The 21,722-nt window shown below is 28.1% G+C and overlaps 1 protein-coding gene across 3 annotated transcripts in view; it reads left to right on the top strand.

Annotated features, from left to right (window-relative positions):
* Nucleotides 1-5,986: 5,986 nt before the first annotated feature.
* The window catches only part of LOC139247683 (C-type lectin domain family 4 member E-like), a 128,747-nt gene continuing 113,011 nt past the window's right edge, over nucleotides 5,987-21,722 (top strand). Inside the window, exon 1 of one of the 3 annotated variants that reach the window (XM_070871770.1) lies at nucleotides 5,987-6,110. The gene's annotated coding sequence lies outside the window, so the exon portion shown is untranslated. Of the gene's footprint in view, nucleotides 6,140-21,722 lie in introns of all 3 variants that reach the window. The other 2 variants (XM_070871768.1, XM_070871769.1) reach the window with 2 other exon arrangements.

Genomic DNA, 21,722 nt, shown 5'->3' with positions numbered 1-21,722 from the left:
ACATTGATCCCCCAGTTATCAGCAATTATATTGATGAAGATACATTGATTCCCCAGTTATCATCCATTATATTGATGAAGATACATTGATTCCCCAGTTATCACCCATTATATTGATGAAGATACATTGATTCCCCAGTTATCACCCATTATATTGATGAAGATACATTGATTCCCCAGTTATCACCCATTATATTGATGAAGATACATTGATTCCCCAGTTATCACCCATTATATTGATGAAGATGCAATGATTTCCCAGTTATCACCCATTGTATTGATGAAGAAGTATTGATTCCCCAGTTATCACCCATTATATTCATGAAGATGCATTGATTCTCCAGTTATCACCCATTATATTGATGAAGATGCAATGATTCCCCAGTTATCACCCACAATATTAATGAATATGCAGTTATATCCCAGTTATCACCCATTATGTTGATGAAGATGCATTGATCCCCCAGTTATCACCCATTATATTGATGAAGATACATTGATCCACCAGTTATCACCCATTATATTGATGAAGATACATTGATCCCCCTGTTATCACCCATTATGTTGATGAAGATGCATTGATTTCCCAGTTATCATCCATTCTATTGATGAAGATACATTGATTCCCCAGTTATCACCCATTATATTGATGAAGATACATTGATTCCCCAGTTATCACCCATTATATTGATGAAGTTACATTGATTCCCCAGTTATCACCCATTATATTGATGAAGATACATTGATTCCCCAGTTATCACCCATTATATTGATGAAGATACATTGATTCCCCAGTTATCACCCATTATATTGATGAAGATACATTGATCCCCCAGTTATCACCCATTATATTGATGAAGATACAGTGATCCCCCAGTTATCACCCATTATATTGATGAAGATACAGTGATCCCCCAGTTATCACCCATTATATTGATGAAGATACATTGATCCCCCAGTTATCACCCATTATATTGATGAAGATACATTGATTCCCCAGTTATCACCCATTATATTGATGAAGATACATTGATCCCCCAGTTATCACCCATTATGTTGATGAAGATACATTGATTCCCCAGTTATCACCCATTATATTGATGAAGATACAGTGATCCCCCAGTTATCACCCATTATATGGATGAAGATACATTGATCCCCCAGTTATCACCCATTATATTGATGAAGATACATTGATTCCCCAGTTATCACCCATTATATTGATGAAGATACATTGATTCCCCAGTTATCACCCATTATATTGATGAAGATGCAATGATCCCCCAGTTATCACCCATTATATTGATGAAGATACATTGATCCCCCAGTTATCACCCATTATATTGATGAAGATGCATTGATTCCCGAGTTATCACCCATTATATTGATGAAGATGCATTGATCCCCTAATTATCACCCATTATATTGATGAAGATACATTGATCCCCCAGTTATCACCCATTATATTGATGAAGATACATTGATTCTCCAGTTACCACCCATTATATTGATGAAGATGCATTGATTCCCCAGTTATCACCCATTATATTGATGAAAATACAGTGATCCCCCAGTTATCACCCATTATATTGATGAAGATACATTGATCCCCCAGTTATCAGCCATTATATTGATGAAGATACATTGATTCCCCAGTTATCACCCATTATATTGATGAAGATACATTGATCCCCCAGTTATCAGCCATTATATTGATGAAGATATATTGATTCCCCAGTTATCACCCATTATATTGATGAAGATACATTGATTCCCCAGTTATCACCCATTATATTGATGAAGATACATTGATTCCCCAGTTATCACCCATTATATTGATGAAGATACATTGATTCCCCAGTTATCAGCCATTATATTGATGAAGATGCATTGATTCCCCAGTTATCACCCATTATATTGATGAAGATACATTGATCCCCCAGTTATCACCCATTATATTGATGAAGATACATTGATTCCCCAGTTATCACCCATTATATTGATGAAGATAGATTGATTCCCCAGTTATCACCCATTATATTGATGAAGATACATTGATCCCCCAGTTATCAGCCATTATATTGATGAAGATACATTGATTCCCCAGTTATCACCCATTATATTGATGAAGATACATTGATTCCCCAGTTATCACCCATTATATTGATGAAGATACAGTGATCCCCCAGTTATCACCCATTATATTGATGAAGATACATTGATTCCCCATTTATCACCCATTATATTGATGAAGATACAGTGATCCCCCAGTTATCACCCATTATATTGATGAAGATACATTGATTCCCCAGTTATCACCCATTATATTGATGAAGATACATTGATCCCCCAGTTATCACCCATTATATTGATGAAGATACATTGATTCCACATTTATCACCCATTATATTGATGAAGATACATTGATTCCCAAGTTATCACCCATTATATTGATGAAGATGCATTGATTCCCCAGTTATCACCCATTATATTGATGAAGATACATTGATTCCCAAGTTATCTCCCATTATATTGATGAAGATACATTGATCCCCGTTATCACCCATTATATTGATGAAGATACATTGAACCCACGTTTATCACCCATTATATTGATGAAGATACATTGATTCCCCAGTTATCATCTATTATATTGATGAAGATACAATGATTCCCCAGTTATCACCCATTATATTAATGAAGATGCAATGATTTCCCAGTTATCACCCATTATATTGATGAAGAAGTATTGATTCCCCAGTTATCACCCATTATATTCATGAAGATGCATTGATTCTCCAGTTATCACCCATTATATTGATGAAGATGCAATGATTCCCCAGTTATCACCCACTATATTAATGAATATGCAGTGATATCCCAGTTATCACCCATTATGTTGATGAAGATGCATTGATCCCCCAGTTATCACCCATTATATTGATGAAGATACATTGATCCACCAGTTATCACCCATTATATTGATGAAGATACATTGATCCCCCTGTTATCACCCATTATGTTGATGAAGATGCATTGATTCCCCAGTTATCATCCATTCTATTGATGAAGATACATTGATTCCCCAGTTATCACCCATTATATTGATGAAGATACATTGATTCCCCAGTTATCACCCATTATATTGATGAAGATACATTGATCCCCCAGTTATCAGCCATTATATTGATGAAGATACAGTGATTCCGCAGTTATCACCCATTATATTGCTAAGATACATTGATTCCCCAGTTATCACCCATTATATTGATAAAGATACAGTGATCCCCCAGTTATCACCCATTATATTGATGAAGATACATTGATTCCCCAGTTATCACCCATTATATTGATGAAGATACAGTGATCCCCCAGTTATCACCCATTATATTGATGAAGATACATTGATTCCCCAGTTATCACCCATTATATTGATGAAGATACATTGATTCCCCAGTTATCACCCATTATATTGATGAAGATACAGTGATTCCCCAGTTATCACCCATTATATTGATGAAGATACATTGATCCCCCAGTTATCACCCATTATATTGATGAAGATACATTGATTCCCCAGTTATCACCCATTATATTGATGAAGATACAGTGATCCCCCAGTTATCACCCATTATATTGATGAAGATACATTGATCCCCCAGTTATCACCCATTATATTGATGAAGAAGTATTGATTCCCCAGTTATCACCCATTATATTCATGAAGATGCATTGATTCTCCAGTTATCACCCATTATATTGATGAAGATGCAATGATTCCCCAGTTATCACCCACTATATTAATGAATATGCAGTGATATCCCAGTTATCACCCATTATGTTGATGAAGATACATTGATTCCCCAGTTATCACCCATTATATTGATGAAGATACAGTGATCCCCCAGTTATCACCCATTATATTGATGAAGATACATTGATCCCCCAGTTATCACCCATTATATTGATGAAGATACATTGATTCCCCATTTATCACCCATTATATTGATGAAGATACATTGATTCCCCAGTTATCACCCATTATATTGATGAAGATGCAGTGATCCCCCAGTTATCACCCATTATATTGATGAAGATACATTGATCCCCCAGTTATCACCCATTATATTGATGAAGATGCATTGATTCCCGAGTTATCACCCATTATATTGATGAAGATGCATTGATTCCCTAATTATCACCCATTATATTGATGAAGATACATTGATCCCCCAGTTATCACCCATTATATTGATGAAGATACATTGATTCCCCAGTTATCACCCATTATATTGATGAATATGCATTGATCCCCCAGTTATTACCCATTATATTGATGAAGATACATTGATTCCCCAGTTATCACCCATTATATTGATGAAGATACATTGATCCCCCAGTTATCAGCCATTATATTGATGAAGATACATTGATTCCCCAGTTATCACCCATTATATTGATGAAGATACATTGATTCCCCAGTTATCACCCATTATATTGATGAAGATACAGTGATCCCCCAGTTATCACCCATTATATTGATGAAGATACATTGATCCCCCAGTTATCAGCCATTATATTGATGAAGATACATTGATTCCCCAGTTATCACCCATTATATTGATGAAGATACATTGATCCCCCAGTTATCAGCAATTATATTGATGAAGATACATTGATTCCCCAGTTATCATCCATTATATTGATGAAGATACATTGATTCCCCAGTTATCACCCATTATATTGATGAAGATACATTGATTCCCCAGTTATCACCCATTATATTGATGAAGATACATTGATTCCCCAGTTATCACCCATTATATTGATGAAGATACATTGATTCCCCAGTTATCACCCATTATATTGATGAAGGTACATTGATTCCCCAGTTATCACCCATTATATTGATGAAGATACATTGATTCCCCAGTTATCAGCCATTATATTGATGAAGATACATTATTCCCCAGTTATCACCCATTATATTGATGAAGATACATTGATCCCCCAGTTATCACCCATTATATTGATGAAGATACATTGATCCACCAGTTATCACCCATTATATTGATGAAGATAGATTGATTCGCCAGTTATCACCCATTATATTGATGAAGATACATTGATGCCCCAGTTATCAGCCATTATATTGATGAAGATACATTGATTCCCCAGTTATCACCCATTATATTGATGAAGATACATTGATCCCCCAGTTATCACCAATTATATTGATGAAGATACATTGATTCCCCAGTTATCACCCATTATATTGATGAAGATACAGTGATCCCCCAGTTATCACCCATTATATTGATGAAAATACATTGATTCCCCAGTTATCACCCATTATATTGATGAAGATACATTGATCCCCCAGTTATCAGCCATTATATTGATGAAGATACAGTGATTCCCCAGTTATCACCCATTATATTGATGAAGATACAGTGATTCCCCTGTTATCACCCATTATATTGCTGAAGATACAGTGATCCCCCAGTTATCACCCATTATATTGATGAAGATACATTGATTCCCCAGTTATCACCCATTATATTGATGAAGATACAGTGATCCCCCAGTTATCACCCATTATATTGATGAAGATACATTGATTCCCCAGTTATCACCCATTATATTGATGAAGATACATTGATTCCCCAGTTATCACCCATTATATTGATGAAGATAAAGTGATTCCCCAGTTATCACCCATTATATTGATGAAGATACATTGATTCCCCAGTTATCACCCATTATATTGATGAAGATACAGTGATTCCCCAGTTATCCCCCATTATACTGATGAAGATACATTGATTCCCCAGTTATCACCCATTATATTGACAAACACTCTGAGACCTTGTTGGATCAGAGTAGCCCAGTGACGTCACGCCCATTGTCCAAGGGGCCTCCAACGTCTTCACCGTGACCTCCCTCCCTCGCTCCCCAGGGAGATTAAGTTCCGGGTCCCCATGCGTCATCCTTACTACCGGCGCAGCTTCTCCTGTAGCAAGATGGCGGCGGCGGGCGGGATCCGGCCTTGAGGCCCCGGGGCAGCGAGCGGGAGGCCGAGGCCTGAAGCTGGGCCTGGTTACAATTCCTGTCAGTCGGAGGTCCTTAATATTATTACTGTCAGTAATCTATCATCAATATAATCACTGTCAGTAATCTATCATCAATATAATTACTGTCAGTAATATATCATCGATATAATTACTGTCAGTAATCTATCATTTATATAATTACTGTCAGTAATCTATCATTTATATAATTACTGTCAGTAATCCCCAATATAATTACTGTCAGTAATCTATCATTAATATAATTACTGTCAGTAATCTATCATCAATATAATTACTGTCAGTAATATATCATCGATATAATTACTGTCAGTAATCTATCATTAATATAATTACTGTCAGTAATCCCCATTATAATTACTGTCAGTAATCTATCATTAATATAATTACTGTCAGTAATCTATCATTAATATAATTACTGTCAGTAATCCCCATTATAATTACTGTCAGTAATCTACCATTAATATAATTACTGTCAGTAATCTATCATTAATATAATTACTGTCAGTAATCCCCATTATAATTACTGTCAGTAATCTATCATTAATATAATTACTGTCAGTAATCTATCATTAATATAATTACTGTCAGTAATCTATCATCGATATAATTACTGTCAGTAATCCCCATTATAATTACTGTCAGTAATCTATCATTTATATAATTACTGTCAGTAATCTATCATTTATATAATTACTGTCAGTAATCTATCATTTATATAATTACTGTCAGTAATCCCCATTATAATTACTGTCAGTAATCTATCATTTATATAATTACTGTCAGTAATCTATCATTTATATAATTACTGTCAGTAATCCCCATTATAATTACTGTCAGTAATCTATCATTTATATAATTACTGTCAGTAATCTATCATTTATATAATTACTGTCAGTAATCTACCATCAATATAATGACTGTCAGTAATCCCCAATATAATTACTGTCAGTAATCTATCATTTATATAATTACTGTCAGTAATCTATCATTAATATAATTACTGTCAGAAATCTATCATTAATATAATTACTGTCAGTAATCCCCATTATAATTACTGTCAGTAATCTATCATTAATATAATTACTGTCAGTAATCCCCATTATAATTACTGTCAGTAATCTATCATTAATATAATTACTGTCAGTAATCCCCATTATAATTACTGTTAGTCATCTATCATTAATATAATTACTGTCAGTAATCTATCATTAATATAATTACTGTCAGTAATCCCCATTCTAATTACTGTCAGTAATCTATCATTAATATAATTACTGTCAGTAATCCCCATTTTAATTACTGTCAGTAATCTATCATTAATATAATTACTGTCAGAAATCCCCAATATAATTACTGTCAGTAATCTAACATTAATATAATTACTGTCAGTAATCCCCATTATAATTACTGTCAGTAATCTATCATTAATATAATGACTGTCAGAAATCCCCAATATAATTACTGTCAGTAATCTAACATTTATAGAATTACTGTCAGTAATCTATCATCGATATAATTACTGTCAGTAATCCCCATTATAATTACTGTCAGTAATCTATCATTAATATAATTACTGTCAGTAATCTATCTTTAATATAATTACTGTCAGAAATCCCCAATATAATTACTGTCAGTAATCTAACATTTATATAATTACTGTCAGTAATCTATCATCGATATAATTACTGTCAATAATCTATCATTAATATAATTACTGTCAGTCATCTATCATTAATATAATTACTGTCAGTAATCCCCATTATAATTACTGTCAGTAATCTATCATTAATATAATTACTGTCAGAAATCCCCAATATAATTACTGTCAGTAATCTAACATTTATATAATTACTGTCAGCAATCTATCATCGATATAATTACTGTCAGTAATCTATCATTAATATAATTACTGTCAGTCATCTATCATTAATATAATTACTGTCAGTAATCCCCATTATGATTACTGTCAGTAATCTATTATTAATATAATTACTGTCAGAAATCCCCAATATAATTACTGTCAGTCATCTAACATTTATATAATTACTGTCAGTAATCTATCATTAATATAATTACTGTCAGTAATCCCCAATATAATTACTGTCAATAATCTATCATCGATATAATTACTGTCAGTAATCTATCATCGATATAATTACCATCAGTAATCCCCATTATAATTACTGTCAGTCATCTATCATCGATATAATTACTGTCAGTAATCTATCATCAATATAATTACTGTCAGTAATCCCCATTATAATTACTGTCAGTAATCTATCATCTATATAATTACTGTCAGTAATCTATCATTAATATAATTACTGTCAGTCATCTATCATTAATATAATTACTGTCAGTAATCCCCATTATAATTACTGTCAGTAATCTATCATTAATATAATTACTGTCAGTCATCTATCATTTATATAATTACTGTCAGTAATCCCCATTATAATTACTGTCAGTCATCTATCATCGATATAATTACTGTCAGTAATCTATCATTAATATAATTACAGTCAGTAATCCCCATTATAATTACTGTCAGTAATCTATCATTGATATAATTACTGTCAGTAATCTATCATTGATATAATTACTGTCAGTAATCTCAGTAATCTATCATTGATATAATTACTGTCAGTAATCTATCATCAATATAATTACTGTCAGTAATCCCCATTATAATTAATGTCAGTAATCTATCATCAATATAATTACTGTCAGTAATCCCCATTATAATTAATGTCAGTAATCTATCATTAATATAATTACTGTCAGTAATCTGTCATTAATTTAATTACTGTCAGTAATCCCCAATATAATTACTGTCAGTAATCTATCATCAATATAATTACTGTCAGTAATCCCCATTATAATTAATGTCAGTAATCTATCATCAATATAATTACTGTCAGTAATCCCCATTATAATTAATGTCAGTAATCTATCATTAATATAATTACTGTCAGTAATCTGTCATTAATATAATTACTGTCAGTAATCCCCATTATAATTAATGTCAGTAATCTATCATCAATATAATTACTGTCAGTAATCTATCATTTATATAATTACTGACAGTAATCTGTCATTAATATAATTACTGTCAGTAATCCCCAATATAATTACTGTCAGTAATCTGTCATTAATATAATTACTGTCAGTAATCCCCAATATAATTACTGTCAGTAATCTATCATCAATATAATTACTGTCAGTAATCTATCATCAATATAATTACAGTCAGTAATCCCCATTATAATTACTGTCAGTAATCTATCATTAATATAATTACTGTCAGTAATCTATCATTAATATAATTACTGTCAGTAATCTATCATCAATATAATTACTGTCAGTAATCCCCATTATAATTACTGTCAGTAACCTATCATTAATATAATTACTGTCAGTAAGCCCCAATATAATCACTGTCAGTAATCTATCATCAATATAATTACTGTCAGTAATCCGAAATATAATTACTGTCAGTAATCTATCATCAATATAATTACTGTCAGTAATTCATCCTTAATATAATTACTGTAAGTAATCTATCATTAATATAATTACTGTCAGTAATCCCCAATATAATCAATGTCAGTAATCTATCATCAATATAATTACTGTCAGTAATCTATCATCAATATAATTACTGTCAGTAATGCGAAATATAATTACTTTCAGTAATCTATCATCAATATAATTACTGTCAGTAATCCCCATTATAATTACTGTCAGTAATCTATCATCAATATAATTCCTGTCAGTAATCTATCATCAATATAATTACTGTCAGTAATCCGAAATATAATTACTGTCAGTAATCTATCATCAATTTAATTACTGTCAGTAATCCCCATTATAATTCCTGTCAGTAATCTATCATTTATATAATTACTGTCAGTAATCTATCATCAATATAATTACTGTCAGTAATCCCCATTATAATTCCTGTCAGTAATCTATCATTAATATAATTCCTGTCAGTAATCTATCATCAATATAATTACTGTCAGTAATCTATCATCAATATAATTACTGTTAGTAATCCCCATTATAATTACTGTCAGTAATCTATCATTAATAAAATTACTGTCAGTAATTCTCATTATAATTCCTGTCAGTAATCTATCATCAATATAATTCCTGTCAGTAATCTATCATCAATATAATTACTGTCAGTAATCTATCATCAATATAATTACTGTCAGTAATCTATCATTAATATAATTACTGTCAGTAATCCCCATTATAATTACTGTCAGTAATCTATCATCAATGTAATTACTGTCAGTAATCTATCATTAATATAATTACTGTCAGTAATCTATTATTTATATAATTACTGTCAGTAATCTATCATCAATATAATTACTGTCAGTAATCTATCATCAATATAATTACTGTCAGTAATCCCCATTATAATTCCTGTCAGTAATCTATCATCAATATAATTACTGTCAGTAATCTATCATTAATATAATTACTGTCAGTAATCTATCATTTATATAATTACTGTCAGTAATCCCCATTATAATTCCTGTCAGTAATCTATCATCAATATAATTACTGTCAGTAATCCCCATTATAATTCCTGTCAGTAATCTATCATCAATATAATTACTGTCAGTAATCTATCATCAATATAATTACTGTCAGTAATCCATCATTAATATAATTACTGTCAGTAATCTATCATCAATATAATTACTGTCAGTAATCCCCATTATAATTACTGTCAGTAATCTATCATCAATATAATTACTGTCAGTAATCTATCATTTATATAATTACTGTCAGTAATCTATCATCAATATAATTACTGTCAGTAATCCCCATTATAATTACTGTCAGTAATCCATCATCAATATAATTACTGTCAGTAATCTATCATCGATATAACTACTGTCAGTAATCCATCATCAATATAATTACTGTCAGTAATCTATGATCGATATAATTACTGTCAGTAATCCATCATCAATATAATTACTGTCAGTAATCTATCATCGATATAATTACTGTCAGTAATCTATCATTTATATAATTACTGTCAGTAATCTATCATTAATATAATTACTGTCAGTAATCTATCATCAATATAATTACTGTCAGTAATCCCCATTATAATTACTGTCAGTAATCCATCATTAATATAATTACTGTCAGTAATCTATCATCAATATAATTACTGTCAGTAATCCATCATCAATATAATTACTGTCAGTAATCTATCATCAATATAATTACTGTCAATAATCTATCATTTATATAATTACTGTCATAATCTATCATCAATATAATTACTGTCAGTTATCCCCAATATAATTACTGTCAGTAATCTATCATCACTATAATTACTGTCAGTAATCTATCATTTATATAATTACTGTCATAATCTATCATCAATATAATTACTGTCAGTTATCCCCATTATAATTACTGTCAATAATCTATCATTTATATCTTTACTGTCAGTAATCTATCATCAATATAATTACTGTCAGAAATCTATCATCAATATAATTACTGTCAGTAATCCCCATTATAATTATTAATATAATTACTGTCAGTAATCTATCATCAACATAATTACTGTCAGTAATCTATCATTTATATAATGACTGTGAGTAATCTATCATTAATATAATTAGTGTCAGTAGTCCCAATTATAATTACTGTCAGTAATCTACCATTAATATAATTACTGTCAGTAATCTATCATTAATATAATTACTGTCAGTAATCCCCATTATAATTGCTGTCAGTAATCTATCATTTATATAATTACTGTCAGTAATCTATCATTAATATAATTACTGTCAGTAATCCCCATTATAATTACTGTCAGTAATCTATCATCAATATAATTGCTGTCAGTAATCTATCATCAATATAATTACTGTCAGTAATCTATCATTTATATAATTACTGTCAGTAATCTATCATTAATATAATTACTGTCAGTAATCTATCATTTATATAATTACTGTCAGTAATCTATCATTAATATAATTACTGTCAGTAATCCCCATTATAATTACTGTCAGTAATCTATCATTTATATAATTACTGTCAGTAATCTATCATTAATATAATTACTGTCAGTAATCTATCATTTATATAATTACTGTCAGTAATCTATCATTAATATAATTACTGTCAGTAATCCCCATTATAATTACTGTCAGTAATCTATCATTTATATAATTACTGTCAGTAATCTGTCATCTATATAATTACTATCAATGATCTATCATTAATATAATTACTGTCAGTAATCCCCATCATAATTACTGTCAGCAATCTATCATCAATATAATTACAGTCAGTAATCTATCATTAATATAATTACTGTCAGTAATCTATTATTTATATAATTCAAGTCAGTAATCTATCATTTATATAATTACTGTCAGTAATCTATCATCAATATAATTACTGTCAGTAATCCCCATTATAATTCCTGTCAGTAATCTATCATTAATATAATTCCTGTCAGTAATCTATCATCAATATAATTACTGTCAGTAATCTATCATCAATATAATTACTGTTAGTAATCCCCATTATAATTACTGTCAGTAATCTATCATTAATATAATTACTGTCAGTAATTCCCATTATAATTCCTGTCAGTAATCTATCATCAATATAATTCCTGTCAGTAATCTATCATCAATATAATTACTGTCAGTAATCTATCATCAATATAATTACTGTCAGTAATCTATCATCAATATAATTCCTGTCAGTAATCTATCATCAATATAATTACTGTCAGTAATCTATCATTAATATAATTACTGTCAGTAATCCCCATTATAATTACTGTCAGTAATCTATCATCAATGTAATTACTGTCAGTAATCTATCATTAATATAATTACTGTCAGTAATCTATTATTTATATAATTACTGTCAGTAATCTATCATCAATATAATTACTGTCAGTAATCTATCATTAATATAATTACTGTCAGTAATCTATCATCAATATAATTACTGTCAGTAATCCCCATTATAATTCCTGTCAGTAATCTATCATCAATATAATTACTGTCAGTAATCTATCATTTATATAATTACTGTCAGTAATCCCCATTATAATTCCTGTCAGTAATCTATCATCAATATAATTACTGTCAGTAATCCCCATTATAATTCCTGTCAGTAATCTATCATTAATATAATTACTGTCAGTAATCTATCATTTATATAATTACTGTCAGTAATCTATCATTAATATAATTACTGTCAGTAATCCCCATTATAATTACTGTCAGTAATCTATCATTTATATAATTACTGTCAGTAATCTATCATTAATATAATTACTGTCAGTAATCTATCATTTATATAATTACTGTCAGTAATCCCCATTATAATTACTGTCAGTAATCTATCATTTATATAATTACTGTCAGTAATCTGTCATCTATATAATTACTATCAATGATCTATCATTAATATAATTACTGTCAGTAATCCCCATCATAATTACTGTCAGCAATCTATCATCAATATAATTACAGTCAGTAATCTATCATTAATATAATTACTGTCAGTAATCTATTATTTATATAATTCAAGTCAGTAATCTATCATTTATATATTTACTATCAGCAATCTAACATTAATATAATTACTGTCAGTAATCTATCATTTATATAATTACTGTCAGTAATCTATCATTTATATAATTACTGTCAGCAATCTAACATTAATGTAATTACTGTCAGTAATCTATCATTAATATAATTACTGTCAGAAATCCCCATTATAATTACTGTCAGTAATCTATCATTAATATAATTACTGTCAGAAATCCCCATTATAATTACTGTCGGTAATCTGTCATTAATATCATTACTTTCAGTGATCCCCATTGTAATTACTGTCAGTCATCTATCAGTATAATTACTGTCAGTAATCTATCATCAATATAAGTACTGTCAATAATCTATCATTTATATAATTACTGTCAGTAATCTATAATTTATATAATTGCTGTCAGTCATCTATCATTAATATAATGACTGTCAGTAATCCCCATTATAATTACTGTCAGTAATCTATCATCAATATAATTACTGTCAATAATCTATCATTTATATAATTACTGTCAGTAATCTATCATCAATATAATTACTGTCAGTAATCTATCATCAATATAATTACTGTCAATAATCTATCATTTATATAATTACTGTCATAATCTATCATCAATATAATTACTGTCAGTTATCCCCATTATAATTACTGTCAGTAATCTATCATCACTATAATAACTGTCAATAATCTATCATTTATATCTTTACTGTCAGTAATCTATCATTAATATAATTAGTGTCAGTAGTCCCAATTATAATTACTGTCAGTAATCTACCATTAATATAATTACTGTCAGTAATCTATCATTAATATAATTACTGTCAGTAATCCCCATTATAATTGCTGTCAGTAATCTATCATTTATATAATTACTGTCAGTAATCTATCATTAATATAATTACTGTCAGTAATCCCCATTATAATTACTGTCAGTAATCTATCATCAATATAATTGCTGTCAGTAATCTATCATCAATATAATTACTGTCAGTAATCTATCATTTATATAATTACTGTCAGTAATCCCCATTATAATTACTGTCAGTGATCTATCATTAATATAATTACTGTCAGTAATCCCCATTATAATTACTGTCAGTAATCTATCATTAATATAATTACTGTCAGTAATCCCCATTATAATTACTGTCAGTAATCTATCATTAATATAATTACTGTCAGTAATCTATCATTATAATTACTGTCAGTAATCTATCATTTATATAATTACTGTCAGTAATCTATCATCACTATAATTACTGTCAGTAATCTATCATTAATATAATTACTGTCAGTAATCTATCATTAATATAATTACAGTCAGTAATCCCCATTAGAATTACTGTCAGTAATCTATCATTTATATAATTATTGTCAGTAATCTATCATCAATATAATTACTGTCAGTAATCTATCATTTATATAATTACTGTCAGTAATCTATCATTAATATAATTACTGTCAGTAATCTATCATTTATATAATTACTGTCAGTAATCCCCATTATAATTACTGTCAGTAATCTATCATTTATATAATTACTGTCAGTAATCTATCATTAATATAATTACTGTCAGTAATCTATCATTTATATAATTACTGTCAGTAATCTATCATTAATATAATTACTGTCAGTAATCCCCATTATAATTACTGTCAGTAATCTATCATTTATATAATTACTGTCAGTAATCTGTCATCTATATAATTACTATCAATGATCTATCATTAATATAATTACTGTCAGTAATCCCCATCATAATTACTGTCAGCAATCTATCATCAATATAATTACAGTCAGTAATCTATCATTAATATAATTACTGTCAGTAATCTATTATTTATATAATTCAAGTCAGTAATCTATCATTTATATAATTACTGTCAGTAATCTATCATCAATATAATTACTGTCAGTAATCCCCATTATAATTCCTGTCAGTAATCTATCATTAATATAATTCCTGTCAGTAATCTATCATCAATATAATTACTGTCAGTAATCTATCATCAATATAATTACTGTTAGTAATCCCCATTATAATTACTGTCAGTAATCTATCATTAATATAATTACTGTCAGTAATTCCCATTATAATTCCTGTCAGTAATCTATCATCAATATAATTCCTGTCAGTAATCTATCATCAATATAATTACTGTCAGTAATCTATCATCAATATAATTCCTGTCAGTAATCTATCATCAATATAATTACTGTCAGTAATCTATCATTAATATAATTACTGTCAGTAATCCCCATTATAATTACTGTCAGTAATCTATCATCAATGTAATTACTGTCAGTAATCTATCATTAATATAATTACTGTCAGTAATCTATTATTTATATAATTACTGTCAGTAATCTATCATCAATATAAATACTGTCAGTAATCTATCATCAATATAATTACTGTCAGTAATCCCCATTATAATTCCTGTCAGTAATCTATCATCAATATAATTCCTGTCAGTAATCTATCATTAATATAATTACTGTCAGTAATCTATCATTTATATAATTACTGTCAGTAATCCCCATTATAATTCCTGCCAGTAATCTATCATCAATATAATTACTGTCAGTAATCCCCATTATAATTCCTGTCAGTAATCTATCATTAATATAATTACTGTCAGTAATCTATCATTTATATAATTACTGTCAGTAATCTATCATTAATATAATTACTGTCAGTAATCCCCATTATAATTACTGTCAGTAATCTATCATTTATATAATTACTGTCAGTAATCTATCATTAATATAATTACTGTCAGTAATCTATCATTTATATAATTACTGTCAGTAATCCCCATTATAATTACTGTCAGTAATCTATCATTTATATAATTACTGTCAGTAATCTGTCATCTATATAATTACTATCAATGATCTATCATTAATATAATTACTGTCAGTAATCCCCATCATAATTACTGTCAGCAATCTATCATCAATATAATTACAGTCAGTAATCTATCATTAATATAATTACTGTCAGTAATCTATTATTTATATAATTCAAGTCAGTAATCTATCATTTATATATTTACTATCAGCAATCTAACATTAATATAATTACTGTCAGTAATCTATCATTTATATAATTACTGTCAGTAATCTATCATTTATATAATTACTGTCAGCAATCTAACATTAATGTAATTACTGTCAGTAATCTATCATTAATATAATTACTGTCAGAAATCCCCATTATAATTACTGTCAGTAATCTATCATTAATATAATTACTGTCAGAAATCCCCATTATAATTACTGTCGGTAATCTGTCATTAATATCATTACTTTCAGTGATCCCCATTGTAATTACTGTCAGTCATCTATCAATATAATTACTGTCAGTAATCTATCATCAATATAAGTACTGTCAATAATCTATCATTTATATAATTACTGTCAGTAATCTATCATTTATATAATTGCTGTCAGTCATCTATCATTAATATAATGACTGTCAGTAATCCCCATTATAATTACTGTCAGTAATCTATCATCAATATAATTACTGTCAATAATCTATCATTTATATAATTACTGTCAGTAATCTATCATCAATATAATTACTGTCAGTAATCTATCATCAATATAATTACTGTCAGTAATCTATCATCAATATAATTACTGTCAATAATCTATCATTTATATAATTACTGTCATAATCTATCATCAATATAATTACTGTCAGTTATCCCCATTATAATTACTGTCAGTAATCTATCATCACTATAATAACTGTCAATAATCTATCATTTATATCTTTACTGTCAGTAATCTATCATTAATATAATTAGTGTCAGTAGTCCCAATTATAATTACTGTCAGTAATCTACCATTAATATAATTACTGTCAGTAATCTATCATTAATATAATTACTGTCAGTAATCCCCATTATAATTGCTGTCAGTAATCTATCATTTATATAATTACTGTCAGTAATCTATCATTAATATAATTACTGTCAGTAATCCCCATTATAATTACTGTCAGTAATCTATCATCAATATAATTGCTGTCAGTAATCTATCATCAATATAATTACTGTCAGTAATCTATCATTTATATAATTACTGTCAGTAATCTATCATTTATATAATTACTGTCAGTAATCCCCATTATAATTACTGTCAGTGATCTATCATTAATATAATTACTGTCAGTAATCCCCATTATAATTACTGTCAGTAATCTATCATTAATATAATTACTGTCAGTAATCCCCATTATAATTACTGTCAGTAATCTATCATTAATATAATTACTGTCAGTAATCTATCATTATAATTACTGTCAGTAATCTATCATTTATATAATTACTGTCAGTAATCTATCATCACTATAATTACTGTCAGTAATCTATCATTAATATAATTACTGTCAGTAATCTATCATTAATATAATTACAGTCAGTAATCCCCATTAGAATTACTGTCAGTAATCTATCATTTATATAATTATTGTCAGTAATCTATCATTAATATAATTACTGTCAGTAATCCCCATTATAATTACTGTCAGTAATCTATCATTTATATAATTACTGTCAGTAATCTATCATCACTATAATTACTGTCAATAATCTATCAGTTATATAATTACTGTCAGTAATCTGTCATTGATATAATTACTGACAGTAATCTATCATTAATATAATTACTGTCAGTAATCTATCATTCATATAATTACTGTCAATGATCTATCATTAATATAATTACTGTCAGTAATCCCCATCATAATTACTGTCAGCAATCTATCATCAATATAATTACAGTCAGTAATCTATCATTAATATAATTACTGTCAGTAATCCCCATTATAATTACTGTCAGTAATCTACCATTAATATAATGACTGTCAGTAATCTACCATTAATATAATTACTGTCAGTAATCTATCATTAATATAATTACTGTCAGTAATCTCCATTATAATTACTGTCAGTAATCTATCATTTATATAATTACTGTCAGTAATCTATCATTAATATAATGACTGTCAGTAATCCCCATTATAATTACTGTCATTAATCTATCATCAATATAATTACTGTCAGTAATCTATCATCAATATAATTACTGTCAATAATCTATCATTTATATAATTACTGTCAGTAATCTATCATTAATATAATTACTGTCAATAATCTATCATTTATATAATTACTGTCAATAATCTATCATTTATATAATTACTGTCATAATCTATCATCAATATAATTACTGTCAATAATCTATCATTTATATAATACTGTCATAATCTATCATCAATATAATTACTGTCAGTAATGTATCATTAATATAATTACTGTCAGTTATCCACATTATAATTACTGTCAGTAATCTATTATCACTATAATAACTGTCAATAATCTATCATTTATATCTTTACTGTCAGTAATCTATCATCAATATAATTACTGTCAGAAATCTATCATCAATATAATTACTGTCAGTAATCCCCATTATAATTATTAATATAATTACTGTCAGTAATCTATCATCAATATAATTACTGTCAGTAATCTATCATTTATATAATGACTGTCAGTAATCTATTATTAATATAATTAGTGTCAGCAGTCCCAATTATAATTACTGTCAGTAATCTACCATTAATATAATTACTATCAGTAATCTATCATTAATATAATTACTGTCAGTAATCCCCATTATAATTACTGTCAGTAATCTATCATTTATATAATTACTGTCAGTAATCTATCATTAATATAATTACTGTCAGTAATCCCCATTATAATTACTGTCAGTAATCTACCATCAATATAATTACTGTCAGTAATCCCCATTATAATTACTGTCAGTAATCTATCATTTACATAATTACTGTCAGTAATCTATCATTAATATAATTACTGTCAGTAATCTATCATTAATATAATTACTGTCAGTAATCTATCATCTATATAATTACTATCAATGATCTATCATTAATATAATTACTGTCAGTAATCCCCATCATAATTACTGTCAGCAATCTATCATCAATATAATTACAGTCAGTAATCTATCATTAATATAATTACTGTCAGTAATCTATTATTTATATAATTCAAGTCAGTAATCTATCATTTATATATTTACTATCAGCAATCTAACATTAATATAATTACTGTCAGTAATCTATCATTTATATAATTACTGTCAGTAATCTATCATTTATATAATTACTGTCAGCAATCTAACATTAATGTAATTACTGTCAGTAATCTATCATTAATATAATTACTGTCAGAAATCCCCATTATAATTACTGTCAGTAATCTATCATTAATATAATTACTGTCAGAAATCCCCATTATAATTCCTGTCGGTAATCTGTCATTAATATCATTACTTTCAGTGATCCCCATTATAATTACTGTCAGTCATCTATCAATATAATTACTGTCAGTAATCTATCATCAATATAAGTACTGTCAATAATCTATCATTTATATAATTACTGTCAGTAATCTATCATTTATATAATTGCTGTCAGTCATCTATCATTAATATAATGACTGTCAGTAATCCCCATTATAATTACTGTCAGTAATCTATCATCAATATAATTACTGTCAATAATCTATCATTTATATAATTACTGTCAGTAATCTATCATCAATATAATTACTGTCAGTAATCTATCATTCATATAATTACTGTCAGTAATCTATCATCAATATAATTACTGTCAATAATCTATCATTAATATAATTACTGTCAGTAATCCCCATTATAATTACTGTCAGTAATCTATCATCAATATAATTACTGTCAGTAATCTATCATCAATATAATTACTGTCAATAATCTATCATTTATATAATTACTGTCATAATCTATCATCAATATAATTACTGTCAGTTATCCCCATTATAATTACTGTCAGAAATCTATCATCACTGTAATAACTGTCAATAATCTATCATTTATATCTTTACTGTCAGTAATCTATCATTAATATAATTAGTGTCAGTGGTCCCAATTATAATTACTGTCAGTAATCTACCATTAATATAATTACTGTCAGTAATCTATCATTAATATAATTACTGTCAGTAATCTCCATTATAATTACTGTCAGTAATCTATCATTTATATAATTACTGTCAGTAATCTATCATTAATATAATTACTGTCAGTAATCCCCATTATAATTACTGTCAGTAATCTATCATCAATATAATTACTGTCAGTAATCTATCATTTATATAATTACTGTCAGTAATCTATCATTAATATAATTACTGTCAGTAATCCCCATTATAATTACTGTCAGTAATCTATCATCAATATAATTACTGTCAGTAATCTATCATTAATATAATTACTGTCAGTAATCTCCATTATAATTACTGTCAGTAATCTATATTTATATAATTACTGTCAGTAATCTATCATCAATATAATTACTGTCAATAATCTATCATTTATATAATTACTGTCATAATCTATCATCAATATAATTACTGTCAGAAATCTATCATCAATATAATTACTGTCAGTAATCCCCATTATAATTACTGTCAGTAATCTATCATCAATATAATTACTGTCAGTAATCTATCATTCATATAATTACTGTCAGTAATCGATCATTTATATAATTACTGTCAGTAATCTATCATCAATATAATTACTGTCAGTAATCTATCATCAATATAATTACTGTTAGTAATCTATCATCAATATAATTACTGTCAGTAATCTATCATTTATATAATTTCTGTCAGTAATCCATCATCAATATAATGACTGTCAGTAATCTATCATCAATATAATTACTGTCAATAATCTATCATTTATATCTTTACTGTCAGTAATCTATCATCAATATAATTACTGTCAGAAATCTATCATCAATATAATTACTGTCAGTAATCCCCATTATAATTACTGTCAGTAATCTATCATCAATATAATTACTGTCAGTAATCTATCATTTATATAATTACTGTCAGTAATCTATCATTAATATAA

Source organism: Pristiophorus japonicus, unplaced genomic scaffold (assembly GCF_044704955.1).
Source record: "Pristiophorus japonicus isolate sPriJap1 unplaced genomic scaffold, sPriJap1.hap1 HAP1_SCAFFOLD_281, whole genome shotgun sequence".
Taxonomy (NCBI): Eukaryota; Metazoa; Chordata; class Chondrichthyes; family Pristiophoridae; genus Pristiophorus; species Pristiophorus japonicus.
This window is presented reverse-complemented; position numbering and strand designations above follow the sequence as displayed.